Consider the following 23,161-nt stretch of genomic DNA (forward strand, 5'->3'; position numbering starts at 1 on the left):
ACATATATTTTGCACATTCACCTGGAATTTACATTTTTTTATGAAGAGGTTCTTTTATTATGCACATTTTTAAAAAACAATTAATGGAAAATATGTATAAAACAATTAAAACAAAAATAATATTGTGAGTAAATATACATAGTGATCAATTTTCCTTTGTGTGTCAGGTTTGGAAACACCTGTCAGTCTGAATAACATTAACATTCTTAATATTAATTAATTAATTTTTCTACATATAATTGAATAACACAAGTTAGCAAAATTAAGCTTACTTTTATTAGGAAAATAAAAGCATATGACAAATAATAACTGGGTCAATTTCTCTGAGATTACATATAAAGACATTAATTTGAAAACTCATAATATTGACATCTAGAATTTGCAATATCACAGTCATAACCAAATATTTACTAAACACAATGCATTTAAGAAACCAGGCCCAAATACTCAATAAGCCCACGGACAGTGAAGTCATAAGCACTGCCACAGATAAAAGACTATAAGTAAAAGGCTAAGGGTGTCAACCAAAAGGTAATTTAATCTTTTAGCCACTCTTTGCTCTGAGTCTTAGCAATGCAAGGCCCACTCCAAAGGTAAAAGTAGAGAGTAAATTTCTACCGTTTTGGCTTTTTGTGGGGAACTTAGGTGTGGTGCCAGCCTTCAACTGGATCAATATCTCTTACCATATATAAAAATTAACTCAAGATGGACTGAAGAACTAAATGTAAGACCTAAAACTATAAAAATCACAGAGAAAAAAAGAAAAAAACTTTTCTGGACGTTGGCCTAGGCAAAAATTTATGACTAAGTCCTCGATAGCAAATTCAAGAAAACAAAAAATTTACAAATAGGACCTAATTAAACTAAAAAGTTTCTGCACAACAAAAGAAATAATCAGCAAAGTACACAGATAATGTTAGGATAACATTTTCTTTCACTGTGTGTATCCAGCAAGGGCTAATATTCAGAATCTACAAGAAACTCAAACAACTAAACAAGAAAAACACTAATAACCTTATTAAAAAGTGAATAAAGGACATGAACAAACATTTCTCAATAGAATACATGTAAATGGCCAACAAACATGAAAAAAATGCTCCACATTACTAATCATCAGAGACATGAAAATTTAAACCACAATAAGATGCCATCTCACACCAATCAGAATGTTTATTATTAAAAACTCGTGTTGACAAAGATGCTGAGAGAAAGGAACCCTCATATGCTGTTGGTGGGATGGAACTTAATACAACCTCTTTGGAAAACAGTATGGAGATTTCTCGAGTAACTGAAAAGAAACTAGTGTTTGATCCAACAATCCCATTACTGAATATCTACCCAAACGGAAAGAACTCATATGAAAAAGATGCCTGCATTCAAATATTTATCATAGTACTATTCATAATAGAAAGTCATGGAATCAACCCGTGTTCATCAACAGATGATTGGATTTAGAAAAAAATATGAAACACAAACAGAAATGCACCATGGAATACTATGTAGCCCTAAAAGAAAATTAAATCATGTCTTTTGCAGCAACATGGATAGAGCTGGAGGCCATTTCTCTATGTGAAATAGCTCAGAAACAGAAAGTCAAATTCCTGCTTAGAAGTGGGAGCTTAACAACGGGTCCACGTGAACATACAGAAGGGCATAACAGACACTGAAGACTCCAAAAGGTGGAAGGGTGGAAGTGAGGGTGAGAGTTGAATGATTACCTATTGGGCACAATATTCACTATTTAGGTGATGGGTATATTAAAAGCCCAGACTTTGCACTACATAATGTGTCCATGTAACAAAACTACACTTGTACCTCCTAAATCTGTAAATATTTTTTAAAGCTTCAAATGATTCCTTTAGCCTGATAGTCACATTCATGTATAGTCAGTTTCCTCCTCACTGAATATAGGCCTTGCCTATGTAACTTATAGTAGTACATTGTAAACATTATAGTGTGTGACTTCCAAGTTGAAAACATTCAAGACATTTTATTACTACTTTTATCTTGCTCCCTCTTGGAGCACTCACTCCTGTGGACACCAAGACTATGATCTGGATATCCCAGCAAATCTATGGAACTATAGAACAATCCATATGTCAAGGAATCATGACATATTTCCCACAGGAAGTACAGACTTGCCAGTCATGTGAGTGAACAATCCTGGAGCTGAATCTTCCAGCCCCATCAAGCCTTAAAATGACAGCATATCTTGCTAATACTTGGCTATAAAACCTTGAGAAATCCTGAGCAAAATCTAACCAACTAACTCCCTCCCAAATTTCTGAGCAATATAAATAGTGTGAGGTGATAAACACTTTTTATTATTTAAGCCCCTATGTTTTGGAATAACTTTATACAACAGAGAATATTAATATACTAAGGTATCTCTCATCTCACTTTCCCACACAATATATTATTTTTTCATTCTCCATCATAGAACAAATGAGATAAGAATTGGGAGAATGCTAGCGAGTGGATGTGGAGGGAGGAAGTGATTTATTGACTTCATTTATAAAACATTCGAGGCAATAAACATAGACATCAAGGTCCATGGCCGCTTTACATGATGAAAAATGAAAGTTACTGCACTTTATCAGTTATAATAGTGAGAATAGTGGGAGAAATAAAAGGTTCTACCTCAGCTGAAGAGGATCTCATCAGATGAATGTCTGTCAGACTCAGTAAGTTGGAATGTATGTGATCTCCTTCAGTTATCCTTTGGGAAAAAGGGCTTGATGGACAAGATAAGGACCACCACATAACCTGTTTTTGGCGAAAATATGGATGGGACTAAATCTCTCGTAATAAAAAAAGAAAGAAAATAGGCCAAATAATGCTGTGGACAACAAGCATTATAAACTTTTCCTGAAAATAAAATCTAACTTTTGTTCTGCAGCTGACCAAAAAAAAAAAAAAAAAAAGTTTGTCAGATGTAGAACAAACGTTAGATTTCTTATACACTTACTCAAACAATACTAAATGACATAAGATAGTTGAATACCATTCACAATGTTTTTGAAAAGATTATAGAGGTATCAAGAACGTACACTCAGCCATAATGTCATTTTTAAAGGAAAGTCAGAGAAATATATACATGCTTTAGGGACTCAAATAATTCAGGTCACCTACTTGAAATCAATACGTAAATACATACACCAGTAAAGTGAGCATGTGAAAAATGCAAGAACTGAAAGGTTGTAACGTAAAAGTTCAAGAAATGAGCATTATAATCACAGACATAAATGTGAGTTAAAATTATTTTTAGAACTGGATAAACAAATATGATGATATATGATAAACAACATTCTTTGAAGAAATAATATGCAGTGAAAATCACATTTTAAAAATCTGTCTTTAAATCACAAGATTGTATTATTGATGAACTGAATCAACGTGGAAAATTCAGTGGTAGAAAGGAAAATGGTATGATTTTTTGAAGTCCACATGAGCATCTATCACTGTCATAAAACAACAAATGAGACAGTGAGGAAATGAGAAAACAATGGTTAAATTGATTAATAAAATGTTTGTTCTATATTGTGTATGTGGGAAGCTACTTTCTTATACTTAATATGATATATGTTTTCTAAGTTAATTTCAGAGAGTAAGTTCCTCTTGTTTACCAGCACCCATTGTTTGACTCTTTAGTGCCAATTTGCTACTAAATGTTTGCATATTGAATATAAATTTTGCTAATCCTTGGTCTTCTATTGTAGCCTCCTCTTTGGAAGGTTGTGTCATAGGGTACTTATAATACCAATTGTCTCCAATCACTAAGTGTACGTGTACGTATGAAGATAAGCCCCACATTTCAAATGCCAAAAGTAGATTAAATTACTTATTAAAAATTGGCTTTGGAGTTAATTTGTAATGTGATGGCTACCAAATTGATGAGTAGTTTCTTTTAGGAATAAATTGACATATTAACTGTCCCCCAAATCTTCTTCTTCTGTTTAAAATTCCCTGGGTGAAATAATGCCTGTCCACAATTCTCCAGATCAGTTTGAGATTTGAATATTCTTTTTCTAGTGATTTATTATTTTGTATTAAAAATAAATTAAAATATTCTTCCAGATACTAATACTTTAAATCTAGGCTGTGCGTCATTTACACCTTAATGTTATTTTGCTGAAAAAACTCAATGCTCTCCCAATTGCTGGCTGAGATTGTTATTAATACTTTGGAAGAATGGGCATTTTGACCAAATAGGACTTGGGAAAATCACTATGAAACATATAGAGTGAATTTGGAAGTGAAAGCACTATTGGTGCCAATAAACAGCCAAATAATAGTAAGAACACAATGAAACTGTGAAACTGTCTTTTTGTTTTGTTTTGTTTTGTTTTTTTGCCAGACTGGAAGCATCTCAGCGTTATTAATTGGTGTATTTCTAGCAAAGAGCACAGTTGTGGCACACTGTACTTAATAGATACCAAGGACATAGCTTTGTTTGCATAGCTGCAAATTTTTGAAACATAATTATTTGAAGAGAAAAGAAGCATAGGGAAATGATCAATGAAATGGTCAAAGAAATTCCCTTTATACCTCTTTATATTGTCATTTTTGTAAGTTGGGATACATTGAATGTAAGTTTTGGAGGGTGATTACTTATAGAAGTGTAGACAGACTTTGCATTTCCTCTAGAGCTTCACTTTGGCACTCACCACTAAAATTTATTTCATGTTAAAAGTGTATTCAGAAGACTTTTAAATAGTTGTATTTAGCAATCACAATGTTATGTAACATTTATTTGAGTAAATCTTTATGACAGATTTATTGAGTGTGACTATAAGCAAGCACAATTTCAGTGACAGATATAGTCACGTTGTATGAGAAATTAGTTTAAATAGAACTACCTGTGCAATATTTTCTTCAGGTTTCTATTCCTGAATATCTCTTTGCAGTACTTGATATTTTTACTTTATACATCATTGATCTAAAGTTGCTCATGAAGGAAGCTATCACATTTTTAGTTTGGATGAGTTTATGAGATGCAAACTTGTTGAAAACAAAGCTGAAGACTTGTACTGATACTTCATTTTTCTATCAACAAATAATTTTACTTAAATTATTTGTATAAAAAAGAAGTCTGAGGCACAGTTGTTATAGGCAGAAGAATAACTTAAAAGTACCATACATATCTCAAATTTTATACATATACTTATGACATGTAGTTATATGTGTTTTATTTATATTAATCATATATGCATACCAATTATATGTTGAATATATATATATAGATAGATAGATAAATATATAAACTCTTTGAAGGCCATTTAGTCCATATTTCTCTGGACTAAAACTACAGATAGAAGAGCCTAAGTAGATGCACGTGGTTATGTTTCTGTTTCAGTTTCTATTTTTAGAAAAAAAATAAATTACATAATCATAAATAATTAATTAGAGTAAATCAGTGGTTATTGATTAGTTCATTTATCCCCTTGGTATATTAATCGCTAACAGCTTTGGTGGTTTTAATCATAATGTGGTTTTAAAGTATCTTTATTTATAGCTATCTGTTATGTATTAAAGACATTTTTTAAAACAGGAAGCTTAAACAAAACTAAACTGAATAACAAAATTGATTAGACTTCTGCATTCTGTTAGGATTTAATAAGTCATTACTATAGCAACACTGCCACCAAATAAGCTTAAAAGCAAACAAACTATATGGCTTCTGGCTATGAAGGAGTTAATGGCATAGAACTTGGCATACTGCCTTAAAAATCTAGAACTTTGAACAGTGCATACACAACTGTTTTTAGGCATTGAAACAATAAGCATTGTGAAACTGTGGTCCCTGAGAGAAGGAAAACAAATTAGATAATTCTAGTAATCCTTCTGGTTTTTGGTCAGGAGAAAAATGTTGGACCATGAAAAATGGGTGGGAACGCAATGGAGACAGTTCTGGGTTAGGAAGACAGAGGAAAAAGCTGCTTAAGTTTATGAGGCAGAGTACTGAAAACAAGTGAATTACACAAAAAGCAAACAAGGATAAAGAAGAATTCTTCAGATATCTACACACATGATCTCTTGACTCTAAATGTTAATATGTACATGTGTTAGGTGAAATTATATGAATGAGTAAAGACCAACTGCCAGGAAACTATAGATTGAAGAATTCTTGGAAGACAGAGCCTAGAGATGTTCAAATTCCATTTAATCAGAGAGACCTTGATAACCAGTGAGTGATCATTCGAGTGTCCAGGAAGGTCAATCTTAGAATTAAGTATAAATTAGCATTGGTATATATTAGACCCATCGATATAAAAAATAAAGCAAGCCTCAAGTCATCAATTAATCTGGAAGTAACTTAACTGTTTGCCAAAACAAATTTCAAATTCTTGAAAGGCAGACAACAAAATCTACATGCTCTATGAACATAATGTGCAATGTTAGTATGCAGTAAAGCAAACTAGACATGTGAAAAACAAGGCACAAGAGAGTTGACAAATATCTTTAAAGGACAGAAATGAGAAAATAACCCAGGATTCTATACTTATAATAAATATCTTTGAAAAACTAAATTGTAATAAAGATATTTAAGAAAAAGCAAATATGAGAAAATCATTGCCAGCAGATAATTTCAATAATAAATGGCATAGGAAGTTCTTCAAATTAAAGATAAATGATACCAGAAGCAAACTACAATTTCATAAAGTAGTGGAGAGTGCCATAATTAATAAATATGTTGGCAGAGATTAAAACAATTTCTTCACTTTTAATGCTTTCAAAAATCAATGGACTGTTTTTTAATATATATATATATATGCACACACAAATATTTATATATACATATATACACACACACATATCTATATAAGTTATATATATATAGTGTTTGGGACTAAAGCATATGTAAAAGTAAAATGTATTACAAAAAAGTATAAAAATATAAAAGAAAATGTGAATTTCTGTTTTTTATACATAAAATGGTTTCATATTATTTTAAAGTAGATGTGATAAGCTAAAAATATATATTGTGCCGGGCGTGTTGGCTCACTCCCATAATCCCAGCACTTTGGGAGGACGAGGCAGTTGGATCACGAGGTCAGGAGATCAAGACCATCCTGGCTAACACGGTGAAACCTCATTTCTACTAAAAATACAAAAAATTAGCTGGGCATGGTGGCAGGTGCCTGCCGTCCCAGATACTCCGGAGGCTGAGGCAGGAGAATGTTGTGAACCTAGGAGGCAGAGCTTGCAATGAGCAGAGATCACGCCACTGCACTCCAGCCTGGGCAACAGAGCGAGACTCCATCTCAAAAATAAAATAAAATAAAATAAAATAATAAAATAAAATAAAATAAAATATATATAGTAAACTTTAGAACAGCACGACACAAACTTGCATGCTCACAAATTAAGAGTTTTAGCTAATTTAAAAATGGAGATTAAGTGGAATTTCTAAAAATAACCAATAAACAGAAAAACAGAGATAAAAGAAACACCAAATGAGTAAAATAGAAAACAAATGTGGTGTTAGAATTATCCCAACTAAACTAATAATTATGTCAAATATAAATGGCCAAAACATGCCAACTAAAAGGTAGATATTGTATGATAAAATGTAAGAAAAAATACCTAACTAAATTGTGTCTAGAGGAAATACCTATTTCCTGTGAAGACAGATGTTAGCAAAGATATATGAGGAAAAAAAGATATATCATCCAAGCAGTAATGTTAAGAAAGCTAATGTACATGTACTTAATTCAGACCTTCAAGATAAAAGAAACAACAACAAAAAGAAAGATAAATCTGAAAAGCACAAATAGACAGATTTAAAATAATATTTGGAAGTTTTAACTTAGCTCAAAAATTTCAAGAATAGGGAGACGAAAATGAGGAAGACTAGAGAAAACTTAAATAAAACCTTTAACCTACTTACCTAGTTGACAACCAATATTCTCATTTTATATTGATAAGTTTGCCATCACTAAGTTCCTCTGGCATCATACTTAGAGTCCCCCAAATGGTGTCAAAGTCAGTATCCCCCCAGTCTGCTATTTCTTCTATTTCTGTTGAATTTCAGTTTCACTTTCAACATTGCCATTTTTGTTTATTTGTTGTACTTTTACATCTACTGGTCAATTCCACCTTTGATTTTTCACTTTTCAAAATCTCACATAAGTGTATCACTGAAAGATAGAGACAGTATAACTCCATGCTTTCATTGGCATGCATAAACTGAATAACATGAAGTAAACAATCAGCAGCAGACTGAAAAAAGTGACATGATTGGTCACTGATTATAATGCATATCTGTTGCTTATGTTGTGATTTGATGATCTAGAGGTGAAATTTGAACCATATTTTGGAGGCACTGGTGTCATACAACTAAACCCATAGTAATGGATATCCAGGCCTATCATAAGCTTGAAAATCAAGCTAATTTCTGTAAATATTTAGCAAACTATATCTTAAGTACAAAAAGAACAGAAAAGAAATTGGAAAGTTTACTCAGTAGTTTTATTTTTGAAATAATTTTGAAGATGATATTTTTAAATCTATCATATGTATTTAAGTTTAAATAAGTAAATATGTTGTTACTAGAAACAGGAAATCAGTATGAGCAAAAACAAACATATAATAAATTACAAAATCCAATAAATTGGGAAAATCTTTGTTGAAAATGTAAGTATATAAAACAATATGACTCATAATTTCAAAATATAATCCCTAGCTATCTCCACTGAAAATACCTAGAAGCAATGCCATATCCAGCACCAAAATCTTAGTTACTATATACAGTTTTCCAATAAAGAAACCAGGGATCTTTGGGAAAAAAAAAATGTTGGCTGTAGATCTAAAGCAGTGAAAATACAAGGTAAGCCCATGATGTCATTGACCAGAAACCAAGGGAATGCTGAAAGACCAAATGATGCATGCTTAAAGGACAGAAGGAAAGCTAACTAAATTCAGGCAAATTTGATTACTGTCAAATTCTGTGGATAAACAGTGTTTTCGGAAAGTTCCAAAATATAACTCCCTTGTTTATTTGCAATTTTCTAAAAGAAAACAAAACTTTATCTAGTAGAAATGAAAACTTCAACCAAGTGAGACAGAGAGTTTTTACACAGATACCGATGACTGAGCCTTCTCAGGGTAAATGCCATTAAAGAGTAAAGCCTGGAAGCTTTACAGGCTTCATTATCTGCCCTACATGCTGTTGGGGAAAAGCTGAGTGTTGGGAAAAGCTGAGGCAGGGCTTGCATGCCTAACATAATGTAAAAGAGCCTTGGAACATGTCCAGGGTCCAGGGTCTAAAACCCCTCGTGGCCTTTGGAACACCAAGCTCTGTACCAAAGGGTGGAAGACTGCACTGCCACACAGCAATCTAAGCCCAGGGTATAAAACCCCTCGTGGCTTGGATGGAATCCAGGGCTCAGGGCATAAAATCCCTCATGGCCTCTGGAATGTGTCTAGACTTGCTGACTCCTTGCTTCTGGTACTCCCAGGCTTGTGGATCGATTGTCTTAAACCAGAAGAACATGTTTCCCATTATATCAAGTAGCAGAACATGTTCCATATGCTTCAAAGAAAATGCTAAACTGTCACAGCTGTAGATCATGCACTTGATGCACCGCTTTCTTTCAATCCCCATATCATCACCATGTGCTTCTTTGTTTGATCACCAAAAAATAGTGTGGACTTCCAGAGTCCTGGGCCTTTGCAGCCTCCATACTAGCATTGGCCCCCTGGTCCCACTTTATGCCTTAACTTGTCTTATCTCATTCCTTTGACTCTGCCAGACTTCGTAGCCCCCATGGCCTGGTGTTGAATCTGATCACCCCAACACATGCTTTGTAAATTTTTCTACCAGTATTTCATTTTCAATTTTTATTTTAGATTCAGGAGGTACATATGCAGTTTTGTTACGTGGGTATATTGCATGATACTGAGTTTTGGAGTACAGATGATCCAGTCACCCAGGTCGCAAGCATAGTATCCAATAGGTAGTTTTTCAGCTCATTCCCTTCTCCCTCCCTCCTCCATCTAGTAATCCCCCCACTGTCTGTTGTTCCCATCTTTATGTCCATGTGTGCTCAATGTTTGGTTCCCACTGATAAGTGACAACATGCAGTATTTGGTTTTCTGTTTCTGCAGTAATTTGTTGAGGATAATGGCCTCCAGCTGCATCCATGTTGCTGCAAATAACATAATTTTGTTCTTTTTATAGATATGTAGTATTCCATGGTGTACATGTACCACATTTTTTATCCAATCCACAGTTGATGGGCAGCTAGGTTGATTCCATGGCTTCCTGTTGTGAATAACATTGCAATGAACATACATGTGCATATGTTTTGTTGGTAGAATGATTTATTTCTCTCTTTGTTTACATACCTAGTAATGGAATTGCTAAGTGGAATGGTAGCTCTGTACTAAGTTATTTGAGAGATCAGCAAACTGCTGTCCATGGTGGCTGAACTAATTTACATTCCCACCAACAGTGTATAAGGCTTTCCTTTTCTCCACAACCCCAGGAGCATCTATTATTTTTAACATTTTAACAGCAGCCATCTGAGTGATACGAGATGATATCTCACTGCCATTTTGATTTGCATTTCTCTGATAATTAATGATAATGTTTTCTCTCAGTTCCTGATGTGACGTGCTCCTTCACATCTCAGTGATATTGACCTTTGTGTTACATTTTCTGGGATGTCTCTTCTCTTTTGCTTCCACTCCTAAATTCACCTTGTCACTCAGGGCACATACCCCCAAGCTAGTTAATTTCTTTTAATCTTTTAAGACAACAAGATTAAACTTCCTCAAATAAGTTTTTTTTTTTGGTTTTTTTTTTTTTTTTTTTTTTTTTGAGACGGAGTCTCGCTCTGTCGCCCAGGCTGGAGTGCAGTGGCGCGATCTCGGCTCACTGCAAGCTCCGCCTCCCGGGTTCACGCCATTCTCCTGCCTCAGCCTCCCGAGTAGCTGGGACTACAGGCGCCCACAACCGCGCCCAGCTAATTTTTTGTATTTTTAGTAGAGACGGGGTTTCACCGTGGTCTCGATCTCCTGACCTTGTGATCCGCCCGCCTCGGCCTCCCAAAGTGCTGGGATTACAGGCGTGAGCCACCGCGCCCGGCCTCAAATAAGTTTTCTTATAGGTCAGGTCAGGACATTTTGTCCTATGCTCTAGTCATATTCTTCTTCTTTCTAATTATTATCACAATTTTGATTACATATTTTAATATCCCCTCATTCATTTCTGCACTAGTGTATAAGCTCTAAAAGGGGAGACAACATGTATATTTTGTTTATTTCTCTGTCCTCACATAATAGAACAGTCACATATACATAGAAGGTACAAAAAATATTTTAATGGATTAATATATGGACAAATGTAGCTAAAATTTTAATTTAAAAAATAATTTTGCCTTCTCATGTTTTACCTTATACAATTAATAAATATGCAACTTGTCTTCAATTTTAAACCAAAAATTTTTCTAATATTTAACTAACAGCTATCCTTTACTTTTGTAGAGTCATTGAGAATAATGCTGTGAAGTTCAGGATAGAGAAGAGATCAATGGTAAATCCCCAAATGAGGCAAGCATCCAATACAGGATTATTCCAACTGGTAAAATTCTGATGTGTTTGTTTATCTTCTTAATACCTTTAAACATACAGTGTGAAGGTTTGTTGATTGTATTGATCATAGAGCATCCTGTGGAGTTTTGTGTTACTCCCTTCCAAATAATAGACTCACCTTGAAAATGTAAAGGTCAAAACAAGGTAAAGGTTACAACTTCTTGACTGACAAGCATTTATTTCTTTCATGAGATTAAGATTCTTCTAAGTCATTGTCACTGATTTTCTTCTGCCAAAAGCTAGATATCTTCCCCCAAAAAACCATAGCAATTAAATGAAAATAAAGAATAGAAATAAGTCAAATCAAACCATAAGAGAATTGTCAAGGTAATCGCCTTCTTTTGATAGACTATTGTATCCTATCTTATATTTGTTCTAAGGATTTTTCTCACCAGATGTTCATATTTTCTAACATCCAAAATGCAATTATTGAACTGGCTTCTGCAAAGTGACATACAACTATGTAAGAAAATATTTTAAACATTGATTATGTCAGTTTCCTCTCAAAGAGTTTCTAGAATGTGATTGTGAGGTACTTTTAGATATCATTTGGGAGATTTAGAGTTGATAATCAATGAGTATAAAGTTGCAGTTTTACAAGATGTGTAAGCTCTAGAGACCTGATGTATAACATTAGACTTGTAATTAAGAAGAGGTAATGTACACTTAAAAATCTGTTAAGAGGGTAGATCTCATGTTAAGTGTTCTTAACACAATTAAATAAACATAACAATAAAGGAACTTGCATCGGATTTACTTAGGGAAACTTAAATAAATATCTCTTTTATTTATATATTAAAGTTGAAATTAAAAATAAATATATAAATAAATAAAACAAAATAGACATAAACAATAAAAACCAGACATGGAAGCTAATTTTAATCATAGATCCATATAGGGGTACAACACTATTTATTGTTTGTTTTAGTTTTTGATTTTGTTTTCTAAGATTTGTCAAAAAGGTCTACACATTCTAATTACCAATCTAAGTAGGATGATATATTCATATGACAGGTTTCTGTGTTCAGAGCAGGCAAGAATGTGGCTAACTTCCAAAATGAATTAGACATCTACATTATCTTGATGACTGTCATTATGTGGAACGTATGCTCACACGATTACAAAGTTGGACATGTGGTTTAAAAGTACCATAATAATATGCAGCTTATTGTATTACAAAGGGGCTGATTTAAGTGGTTACTTAAAAGATACATAAGCATTTTAAAAACAAATACTTTTAAAAGTGTCTAATTTAGAAATTAACTGTACTTACTGAAATAGAATCTGACATTAAAATAAATTAAATTTTACATTAGCCAAAGTAATTCTCTTTCAGACAAAGGTGGCTAAAGATTTAAAGATTAAAACAATCAAACATTTTACGAGTTTTTCTATACTCTTGTGTGTGCAATTTGGCAGAATAGTCCTTTTTTCTCTCCAAACTGGAAAATGTTGAGATTTGCCTTTAGGGACTTATTTAAAGTTAAAATATTTGTGCTGACTAAATTATACAAAGAATGATCTGTCATTCTTTAATGTTGCAACAATGTCAACAATTTTTTTTACTATAAATTTAAGGCCATGTTATGTGAAACTGTATTAAAATTAGCCCAGTAACTTTATGTGAGTCATCTTCATTTCTGCATAATGTTACCAGGCCTAATTTGACCCTACTTGTATTAATTCATTCTTTTATTCATTCATTCTTCCTGCACAGCAAATTTCTTTCAGAACTCCTCAAAACAATCTATATAGGTTTCTAATCTAAATTCAAAGTTTGAATTTAATTAAATTTGAACAAAAAATTACATTAAGACATAGCGGCAAATGTTATACTAATCTTCATTTACAAATTTCTCCATTAAATTATAGATAAGCTGTTTTCCATTGAGAAACAGGAAAATTTCAGATTCCCAAATATCAGTTGAATCCATGCACTGAACCCTATTATTTGTCAATAGCTCATTAAAAAATACACACACACACACGCACACACACACACTGTTCTTTTTATCTATATACATTGTAGAGGGACAGATAGGTAGATGAATGGATAGAGATAGATAGATAGAGAGAGAGAGAGAGCAAATTCTACTGCCCTGCCATAAGCCATATGTTTATGTGAACTAGAACTTAGATATTAAAAGAATGAGCTGGATAATCATTAATCCATTAGAAAAAATTCCTATGCTGAAATATGTCTTATTCAAGATTGAAATGTATTACTAAAGCTGAAATACACATATAGATACACAGAAGACAATTCCTGGTAACATTTACATATTAAGGGATAACATTAAAATCAGATAGCCCCAAAGTAAATAACTATAATCAGATAGATCTATGTTAGAGTACCAGCTCTGCAAACTAAGAACCATGCCATCTGGAATAAGATGACTAATTTCTGTAGGCCAAGTTTCCCAAACTATAAATATAGTATTAAAGTACCTTCCTCATTGGGCTCTTGAGACTTTACATAGGATATACAAGCAAAAATAAATAAAATACAGCATGACACCTGGCGCATACTAACGAAACTCTGTATAGGCATGGGCAAAGACTTCATGTCTAAAACACCAAAAGCAATGGCGACAAAAGCCAAAATTTACAAGTTGGATCTAATTAAACTAAAGAGCTTCTACACTGCAAAAGAAACTATCATCAGAGTTGAACAGGCAACCTAAGGAATGGGAGAAAATTTTTGCAATCTATCCACCTGACGAAGGACTAATATCCAGAATTTACAAAGAACTTAAACAAATTTACAAGAAAAAAACAACCCCATCAAAAAGTGGGCAAATGATATAAACAGACATTTATCAAAAGAAAAAATTTATGCAGCCAACAAACATATGAAAAAATGCTCATCATCACCAGTCATTAAAGAAATGCAAACCAAAACCACAATGAGATACCATCTCTCACCAGTTAGAATGGCTATCATTAAAGTCAGGAAACAACAGATGCTGGAGAGGATGTGGAGAAATAGGAACACTTTTACACTGTTGGTGGGACTGTAAATTAGTTCAACCATTGTGGAAGACAGTGTGGTGATTCCTCAAGGATCTAGAACTAGAAATATCATTTGACCCAGCAATCCCATTACTGGGCGTATACCCAAAGGATTATAAATAATTCTACTATAAAGACACATGCACATGTACGTTTATTGTAGCACAATAGAAAAGATTTGGAACCAACCGAAATGTCCATCAGTAATAGACTGGCTAAAGAAAATGTGGCGCATATACACGATGGAATACTATGCAGCCATAAAAAAGGATGAGTTCATGTTCCTTGCAGAGACATGGATGAAGCTAGAAACCATCATTCTCAGCAAATTATCACAGGAACAGAAAACCAAACACTGCATGTTCTCACTCATAAGTGGGAGTCGAACAATGAGAACACATGGACATAGAGAGGGGAACATCACACACTGGGGCCTGTCAGAGGGTGGGGAACAAGGGGAGGGATAAGATTAGGAGAAATACCTAATGTAGATGATGGGTTGATGGGTACAGCAAACCACCATGGCACGTGTTTACCTATGTAACAAACGTGCACGCTCTGCACATGTACCCCAGAACTTAAAGTATATAAAAAAAGAAGTGCAGTATAGTAGATGATGATAAACACAACATAAGACAATATGGAAAATATGAGTAAAGAAGTGATATAATTCAAAAGAGGCACGGGAAGGGAAACTTTGAGAATGAACTGGGTAATTTTTCAGCTAAAACCCAGAACAACTTCTAATCTTAGAGCAGCAGAATATGGCACAAAGATGTACCATGAAGCAATCTTTTTTATCACATAATGTTCACTTAGTAAATTGGAGAAATTTCCTTTTTCAGATCTGAATATAGTTAAAATTCATATACATAAAGAGATTCCAAGCTGAGATAAAGCAAATGCCTCCCTTTAAAAACTCAGTTGACTCCAAACATTGAATACAATTTAAAATATCCTAATTAGAATTATCAAGATCTTTACATTAATTCTTAATAAAAGAATTAATGTGAAATTGAGTTCAAGAAATCAGAACATGGTATAGAGGTAGAAAAAAAAATCTCAAAACCATTTATGTAAAATTAAAACATCTACACACAGACACACATACACACACACACATATAATTGCATATTGTCTCATATTTAGAGGCACTAAATTGCAGATGGAATATTACTTAAAAAGACATTAGTTAATTATAATTTTGCTCTTTGAATATTTATAGTAAGAAGACCCAAAATAAATAAATTTAAATGAAAATTATATGACACAGAAGACATTTCTAGAAATTTTTATGTGAACTAGAACTTTGATATTAAAAGAATAAGTGGGATAATCATTAATCCATTAGAAAAAAATTCCTATGCTGAAATATGTCTTATTCAAGATTGAAGTGTATTACTAAAGCTGAAATATACATATAGATACACAGAAGACAATGCCTGGTAACATTTACATATTAAGGGATAATGTTAAAAATAGATAGCTCCAAAGTAAAATTTGATAATCTACCAATACGAGATTCAGAATAGGTTACAAATTTTTTTTATCAGCAAATCAAATGTTAGAGAACAATAAAACAATTCACAAGGTTTTGAGAGACAAATGAATGGACGTTCTTGAACTGTTGTATAAATTATATCAAAAGATATCCAATTTTGAACATGGAAAAGTTTAGAAATAAAGGTTTAGAAATAAAATTTATCAGTTACTCTGCTGTGTAACAAGACATTCTGCCATATTTACTGGCTTAAAACAATAGACAGTTTGTTGCTCATGAATCTACGTGGATCTGCTGGGTTGTCTTCTGGTATTTCCTAGGTTTCTTCCTGCATCTATGGTTGTCTTCAGGTGGGCTAAGCATTTCTGGTGTTCTTGGTAAGGTATGATATTATTTCTGGAACTGGAGCTAGTAGAAACTGAGCTGAATAGGTTCAGTTCCACATTGTCTCACAGGCTCCAGAAAGGTAAACCAGCCTTGTTCATAAGGCAGATGCAGCGGTTGCAAGAGAATGGAAGCAGAAAACGTCCCTTAAGGCTTATTTTTAGAACTGGCATAACTCACATCTGAAGAAATATGTTACCAAACAGGTCACAAGGACAGCCCAGATTCAGTAGTTAGGCAAAAAACAACACTCTTGTAAAGTGGAGAGATGAAAGAAAAGGGTAAAGAATTGTGGCTATTTTGGTATCTGCCAAATTATATTGAAATAAAAATTTTAAATGCTGCAGAAATTGAAAAAAAATTTCTTGATAGAACAAATAATAATTTGAATGGACCAACTCATTATGTATACTGGATTTTGATGATTTGTTTATGTGTCAATGTGGCTAGGCTGTGGCATCCAGGTTTTGGTCAAATGTTATTCTAGATGCTTCTAAGAAAGTATTTTTTAGATAAGATTAATATTTAAATCAGTAGAAGTTGAGTAAAGCAGATTACCCTTCATACGGTGGGTAGGCCTTATCCAAACAATTGAAGGGCTTAATAGAAATAGACTAATCTCCCTAGAAGAAGACAGAATTATGGCAGCAGGCTTTTTTGGACTTGAATTGAAACTCTGCCCTGGGTATCCAGCCTGCTGGCTTACCCTAAAGATTTTGATCTTGCTAAGTCTCCATAATTGCATGAGCCAATTTCTATAATTTCTTTCTCTAATGTATGAGAGATTTATTTTAAGAAAGCCCAATAATCAGTTTAAAATACATATATATATATATAATATCTTTATATATTATATAGATATGGGAGAGAGAGAGAAAGGGAGTGAGAGAGAGAGGTATATACTGTTATATAGGTTTTCTGGAAAACTAATGCCCAGATTTTAAAAATATTTACTTTATATATTCTGGTTATTAATCCCTTGTCAGGTGGGTAATTTGCAAATATTTTCTCCCATTCTGTGTTAAAAAAAATTTACAATTTAGTGTGGACACGTTATGCAATTGTATTTTATTATTCTCATTTAAAATTATAAATGAATTTTATTTTATGTGATGTACTTTTATAATTATTGTTTTTTTCTATGAATTATTAAGATCATGCCTTATCCATATATGTCAACATAAACAATACCACATATCTACTCTGATTATTAATTATTTGTGAATTCATAACATAAACACTATTTGATAATTTTGTGTTTTTCCTTTTATGTTACATATTTTTTTCTTTCATTTGTGGTTTACATCTAATAATTTTACATATTTATGAGGTCCATGTGATGTTTTGATATATACAAATACAATGTGTAATAATCAAATCAGAGTGATTATCATATTTATCACCTTAAATAGTTATCACTTATTTGTGTTGGTAAGATTCTAAGTCCTCTCTTCTAGCTATTGAAAATAGACAATAAATTATTGCTAATTATATCAATACTACGGTACTACAGAACACTAGAATTTATTCCTCCCATCTAGCTATAATTTTGTTTTCATTAAGCAAACCCTCTCTAACCTCCCCTCTCCCTAACCTTCTTAGCCTCTAAAAACTACAATTATATTCTCTACTTCTATGAGCTCAACGTTTTTTAGCTCCCACATATGAGTGAGAATCTGTGGTATTTATTTTTCTGGGCCTGACTTATTTCATTTAACATAATGCCCCCCTGGGTCACTCATGTTGCCATGAATGGCAGGATTTTATTGTTTTATTAATAAATAGTATTCCATTGTGTATAATACTATTGTGGTATATATCACATTTTCTTTATACATTAATCTGTTGATGAACTTTAGGCAATGCTTCATGGCTTTTATCATTTCAGGTGAAAAGTGAACTGCTAATCCTATGGTGATTACCTTGTAAATAAATGATTGCTTTAATTTCTTTCAATGTATTCTCTATATCTAGCTGGCAACATTTCACTAGGATGTGTGTGGGTGTTGATCTGCATTTTTTTCTACTTGATGTTAATTGAGCTTCTTGTATGCGTAGATTAATTTTTTAAATCATATTTGGAAAGTTTAGCCCATCAGTTCTTCAAATATTTTTCTACTCTCCATCTATGTCTTTTGTTCTCTCTCCTTATTTTCCTCCCTCTTCCTTTCTTCTTGTACTCCAATATGTGTGTCTTGGTGCCCTTAATGATATTACACATTTCTTTGAGGGTCTGTTCATTTTTCTTCATTCTTTTTTCTCTGTGTTCTTCAGATTACATAATCTCTACCAATCTTGCCTCTAACTTATTGATTTATTTTTATGCTTGTTAGAATATACTTTTAAGGTCTTCTAGTGAATTCTTCTTTTAAGTTATTGTACTTTTGTTTTGTTTTGTTTTGTTTTTTTTGTTTTTTTGTTTTTTGTTTTTTGAGACGGAGTCTTGCTCTGTCGCCCAGGCTGGAGTGCAGTGGCGCGATCTCGGCTCACTGCAAGCTCCGCCTCCTGGGTTTACGCCATTCTCCTGCCTCAGCCTCCTGAGTAGCTGGGACTACAGGCGCCCGCCACCGCGCCCGGCTAATTTTTTGTATTTTTAGTAGAGACGGTGTTTCACCGTGGTCTCGATCTCCTGACCTTGTGATCCGCCCGCCTCGGCCTCCCAAAGTGCTGGGATTACAGGAAGTTATTGTACTTTTTAACCTAGAATTTCAATTTGGCCTTATTATTTCTATCTCTTTATTAATATTATTTATTTCATAATACGTTTTTGTACATATATATACATAAATGAATGTATAATTGCTTAATTGTGTTGTGAAAGAATTCACAAAAAGTGATGTACAATGGAATGTAGTGAGTATATATACACATATATACATGTATACACATGTATATGTATATATGTATATATATTACATTCACAAGGTTTACAAGTATCATCACTATGTATTTCCAGAATTTTCCATCATCCCAAACAGAAATTCTGTACCCAATAAGCAATAACTTTCCATTCTCTCCTCCCTGACACTCTGGTAACTTCTTAATCTAATTTATGTTTCTATGAATTTGCTTATTTGGTACCTCACATAAAAGTAATCATGCAATACTTGCCCTTTTACGTGTGGCTTACTTCACTTAGCCTAATGTTTTCGAGGTTCAGCCAGGTTGTAACAATATGTGTGTATATACATATATATGTATATACACATATATGTATATATATGTATATTTGTATATACATGTATATATGTATACACACACATATACATGTATATGTGTGTGTATATATATACACACTACATTTTCTTTATTCATTTGTGGATACTTTGGTTTATTCCATATCTTTGCTATTGTGAATACTGTTTCAGTAAATGTGGGAATGGTATCCCTTTGATATACTGATTTATTTTTTCTTTGGATAAATACCCAGAAGCGGGATTGCGGGACCTCATAGTAGTTATATTTTAGTTTTTGGAATATTCCATAAACTGTTTTCCATAGTGGCTGTACTCATTTACATTCCCCTTAATAGTGTATAAAATTTCCCCTTTCTTCAAATCCTCAGGAACAACTGCTGTGTTTTGCCTTTTTAAAAAAAAAAAAAACAAAACAAAACATTTTTTTCTGGATACATAATAGGTGTATATATTTATGGGATATAAAGGATATTTTGATATAGGCATATAATGTGTAATAATTGTACCAAGGTAAATGGGGTATCCATCACCTCAAAAATTTATCCTTTGTATTACAAACAATCCAATATGCTTTTAGTTATTTAAAAATATACAATAAATTATTATTGACTATAGTCACCCTTTTGTGCTATCAAATACTAGATCTTAGTCATTCTATTTTTTTGTAACCATTAACCATCCACACTTCCCTCCCACTCCCCACCCACCCTTCACAGCCTCTAGTAACCATCATTCTACTCTCTATCTTCATGAGTTTGATCATTTTAATTTTTAATTCCCACAAATAAGTGAAAACATGTGGTTTATCTTTCTGTGCCTGACATTTTTAACTTCACATAATGACCTTCAGTTTCATCCATGTTGTTGCAAATGACAGGATCTCATTGTTTCATGACTGAATAGGACTCCATTGCATAATGTACATCTTCTTTATCTTTTCATCTGTTGATGTGCACTTGGGTTGCCTCCAATCTTTAATATTGTTCATACTGCTGCCAAAAAAATGTGGAAGTGCAGAAATCTCTTTGATATACTGGTTTCCTTTCTTTTGGGTATACACCTAGGAGTGGGATTGCTGGATAATATGGTAGTTCTATTTTTAAGGAACCTCCAAACTGTTCTTCATAGTAGTTGCACAAATGTACGTTTCCCCCAACAGTGTATGAGGGTTGATTTTTCTCCACATCCTTCTGGCATTTCTTATTGTATGTCATTTGGATAAAAGTCATTTTAACTGGAGTGAGATAATATCTTATTGTAGTTTTCATTTGCATTTCTCTGATGATCAGTGGTGTTGAGCATATTTTTATATATCTGTTTTCCACTTGTACATCATCTTTTGAAACATGTCTAATCAGACCTTTTGGCCTTTTTTAAATTAGATTATTAGATTTTTTTCTTACAGAGTTGTTTGAGCTCCTTATATATTTTTGTTATTAATTCTTTGTTGGATAGATAATTGTAATACTTACTCCCCTTCTGTTAGTTGTCTCTTCACTGTGTTATTTCCTTTGCTGTGCAGAAGCTTTTTAACTTGATGTGATTCCATGTGTCCATTTTTGCTTGGTTTCCTGTGTTTGTGGGGTATTACTCAAGAAATTTTTGCCCAGAACAATGTCCTTGAGAATTTTCTCAATGTTTTCTTGTAGTATTTTAACAGTTTGAGGTCTTAGAGTTAAGACTTTAATTCATTTTGGTTTGATATTTGTATATGGTGAGAGAGAGTGGTCTAGTTTCATTCTTCTGCATGTGGATATCCAGTTTTCCCAGCAACATTTATTGAAGAGACTCTCCTTTCCTCAGTGTACGTTCTTGACATCTTTGTCCAAATTGAGTTCCCTGTAGACTCCTGTAGAGGTATGAATTCATCTCTGGATTCTCTATTCTGTTCCAGTGGTCTATATGTTTACTTTTATGCCAGGGTCATGCTATTTTTGTTTGCTCTAGCTCTGTAATATGATTTGAAGCCAGATAATGTGATTTATCTAGTTTTTGTTTGTTTGTTTTGTTCTTTCTCAGAATATATTTAGCTATCATGGGTCTTTTGTGGTTTCACGTAAATGTTAGGATGGTTTTTTTTCTATTTCTGTGAAGAATTTTATGATAGGGATTGAAATGAATCTGTAGGTTCCTTTGGGTAAAATGTAAATTTTAACAATATTACATCCTTCAAACCATGAAAATTAATTGTATTTCTATTTTTGTATGTCCTCTTTAATTTATTTCATGAACATCTTAAATCGTTTTCATTGTCTAGATCTTTCACTTCCTTGGTCAAGTTCATTTGTAGGTATTTAATTTTATTTGTGGCTATCATAAAATGGGATAACTTTCTTGATTTCTTTTTCAGATGGTTCACTGTTGGCATATAGAAATGCTACTGATGTTTGTGTGTTGATCTGTATCCTGCAACTTTCCTGAATTTGTTTATCAGTTCTAACAGTTGTTTTGGTGGAGTCTTTAGTTTTTTCTTAATATAATGTTATCTGAAAACAAGGGTAATTTGACTTCTTCCTTTTCAATTTGGATGCCCTTTATTTCTTTCTTTTGTCTGATTGTTTTTGCTAACACTTCCAGTACTATGTTAAATAAGAATTGGCAAAAGTGGGCATCCTGTTGTGTTTCAGATCTTAGAGAAAAGACTTTAAGTTTTTCTGCATTCACTATAATACTAGTTATGGGTCTATCATGTATGACTTTTATTATGTTGAGGCATGTTGTTTCTATCCTCAGTTTCTTTGAGGGTTTTTATCATGAAGGGATGTTGAATTTTATCAATTGCTTTTTCAGCATCAATTGAAATGATCATATGTTTTTTGTCCTCCATTCTATTGATATGATATATTACATTAATTGATTTGCATATGTTGAACCATCCTTGCATCCCTGGGATAAATTCCACTTGGTCATGATGAATAATGTTTTTAATGTGTTGTTGAATTCTGTTTGCTAATACTTTGTTGGGAATTTTTGCACAAATATTTATCAGATATTGCCTTGTAGCTTTCTTTTTTTGACATGTCTTTGTCTGGTTTTGCTATCAGCATAACACTGGCTTTGTAGAATGAGTTTGGAAGTATTCCCTCTTCCTCTATTTTTCAGGGCACTTTGAGGAGGATTGGTATTAGTTTTTATTTTAATGTGGTATTATTCTTAATAAGCAAGATGTGGAAACAATCTAAGTGTCCACTGATGAATGAATTAATAAAGAAATTGTGGTATATATTCACAATATAATACTATTCAGACCTATAATAAAAAAGACACTGCCATTTGTAACAACATCAATGAAACTAGAGGACATTATGCTAAGTGGAATAGCCCAGACTCAGTAAAAATATTCCCCATGGCCTCATTTATATGTGCAGTCTTAAAAAAAAAAAAAAAAAAGTCAAATAAATAGAAACAGACTAGAACGGTTACCAGGGACAGGGAAGGAGAAGAAAATGGAGAGACATAAATCACAGGG

At 33.0% G+C, this 23,161-nt stretch overlaps 1 long non-coding RNA gene across 1 annotated transcript in view; it reads right to left on the bottom strand.

Moving 5' to 3' along the window:
- The window catches only part of LOC126932044 (uncharacterized), a 71,284-nt gene that overhangs the window by 40,952 nt on the left and 7,171 nt on the right, over positions 1–23,161 (bottom strand). The gene's annotated exons all lie outside the window — the stretch shown is intronic.

This window comes from Macaca thibetana, chromosome 12, assembly GCF_024542745.1.
Source record: "Macaca thibetana thibetana isolate TM-01 chromosome 12, ASM2454274v1, whole genome shotgun sequence".
NCBI lineage: Eukaryota > Metazoa > Chordata > Mammalia > Primates > Cercopithecidae > Macaca > Macaca thibetana.